This window comes from Dendronephthya gigantea, unplaced genomic scaffold (genome assembly GCF_004324835.1).
Source record: "Dendronephthya gigantea isolate DGI-Jeju-01 unplaced genomic scaffold, DenGig_1.0 000296F, whole genome shotgun sequence".
Classification (NCBI taxonomy): Eukaryota; Metazoa; Cnidaria; class Anthozoa; order Malacalcyonacea; family Nephtheidae; genus Dendronephthya; species Dendronephthya gigantea.
This window is the reverse complement of record NW_021163306.1, coordinates 94,965-97,500: the sequence shown is the minus strand read 5'-3', so window position 1 is coordinate 97,500 and position 2,536 is coordinate 94,965.

Genomic DNA, 2,536 nt, shown 5'->3' with positions numbered 1-2,536 from the left:
CATTGTCCTCGCCACTAGACTGCAAGATCTTTTGTTGGATGGCCATGGTTATTTAGTTTACTTTATCCTTTTACGAAGTTCATAATGAAAACGATTCGAACCATCGATTTAACACTTGGGAGACCATCGTCTTCGCCTCTAGACCGCAAGGTCTTGTGCTGGATGACCATGGTTATTTAGTTTACTTTACCCTTTCCACGAAGTTCATAATGAAAAACGGTTATGGTAAGATTAGAACCAACGATTTACCACTTAGGAGACCATCGCCCTCGCCACTAGAAAGCAAGATCTTGTGCTGAACGGTTATGGTTATTTAATTTACTTTATCCTTTTAACGAAGTTCATAATGAAAACGGTTATGGTAGGATTCGAACCATCGATTTAAGACTTGGGAGACCATCATCTTCGCCTCTAGACTGCAAGGTCTTGTGCTGGATGACCATGGTTATTTAGTTTACTTTACCCTTTTACGAAGTTCATAATAAAAAATGGTTTTGGCAGGATTCGAAACATCGATTTACCACTTAAAAGACAGTTGTATTAGCCATTAGACTGCAAGGTCTTGTGCTGAACGGCGATGGTTATTTAATTTACTTTATTCTTTTCACGAAGTTCATAATGAAAAAGTCATGGCATGATTCTAACCATCGATTTACTACTTGGGAGACGATTGTCTTCGCCAGTAGGCTGCAAGATCTTTTGCTGAGCGGTTATGGTTATTTAATTTTCTTTATCCTTTTCACGAAGTTCATAATAAAAAAGTCATGGCAGGATTCTAACCATCGATTTACTACTTGGGAGACGATTGTCTTCGCCAGTAGGCGGCAAGATCTTTTGCTGAGCGGTTATGGTTATTTAATTTGCTTTATCCTTTTCACGAAGTTCATAATGAAAAAGGTTATTGTAGGATTCGAATCATCGATTTAACACTTGGGAGACAATTGACTTAGCCACTAGAATGCAAGATCTTGTGCTGAACAGCCATGGTTATTTAATTTACTTTATTCCTTTCACGAAGTTCATAATGAAAAACAGTTATGGTAGGATTCGAACCATCGATTTACCACTTGGGAGACCATCCTCCTCGCCACTCGACTACATGGTTATTTAGTTTACTTTCTCCTTTTACGAAGTTCATAATAAAAAAAAGAAAGCTTTTGGCAGGATTCGAAACATCGATTTAACACTTGGGAGACCATTGTCTTCGCCACTAGGCCACAAGGTCTTGTGCTGCACGGTTATGGTTATTTAATTTACTTTATCCTTTCACGAAGTTCATAATAAAAAATGGTTTTGGCAGGATCCGAAACATCGATTTAACACTTGGGAGAAAATTTTCTTAGTCACTAGACCACAAGTTCTTCGGGAGAACGGCTATGTTATTTTATCTACTTTATTGTTTTCAAGAAGTTCAAAATGAAAAACTGTTATCATAGGATTCCAACCATCGATTTAACACTTGGGAGACCATTGTTTTCGCCACTAGACCACAAGGTCTTCTGCTGAACAGTTATGGTTATTTAATTTACTTTATCCTTTTCAGGAAGTTCATAATGAAAACGGTTATGGTAGGATTTGAACAATCGATTTAACACTTGGGAGACCATCGTCTTCGCCACTAGACCACAAGGTCTTGTGCTGGATGGCTATGGTTATTTAGTTTACTTTACCCTTTCCACGAAGTTCATAATGAAAAACGGTTATGGTAGGATTCGAACCATCGATTTACCACTTATGAGACCATTGTCCTCGCCACTAGACGCAAGATCTTGTGCGAATGGATATGGTTATTTAATCTACTTTATTCTTTTCACAAGTTCATAATGAAAAAAGGTCATGGCACGATTCGAACCATCGATTTAACACTTGGGAGAAAATCGTTTCGCCACTAGACCGCAAGGTCTTGTGCTGAAGACCTTGGTTATTTAGTCTACTTTATCCTTTCAAAAAGTTCATAATAAAAAAAATTTTGGCAGGATTCGAAACATCGATTTAACACTTGGAGAAAATTGTCTTAGCCACTTGACCACAAGTTCTTTGGGAAAAGCTATGTTTATTTGATCTACTTTACTGTTTTAACGAAGTTCATAATGAAAAAGGGTTATGGTAGGATTCGAACCATCGATTTACCACTTGGGAGACCATCTCCCTCGCCACTAGACAGCAAGATCTTGTGCTGAACGGTTATGGTTATTTAATTTACTTTATCCTTTTAACGAAGTTCATAATGAAAACGGTTATGGTAGGATTCGAACCATCGATTTAAGACTTGGGAGACCATCATCTTCGCCTCTAGACTGCAAGGTCTGTGCTGGATGACCATGGTTATTTAGTTTACTTTATCCTTTCACGAAGTTCATAATAAAAAATGGTTTTGGCAGGATCCGAACATCGATTTAACACTTGGGGGAAAATTTTTGGCTACTAGACCACAAGTTATTCGGGGGAACGGCTATGTTTATTTGATCTACTTTATCGTTTTCACGAAGTTCATAATGAGAAAAGGTTAAGAAAGGATTCGAACCATCGATTTAAC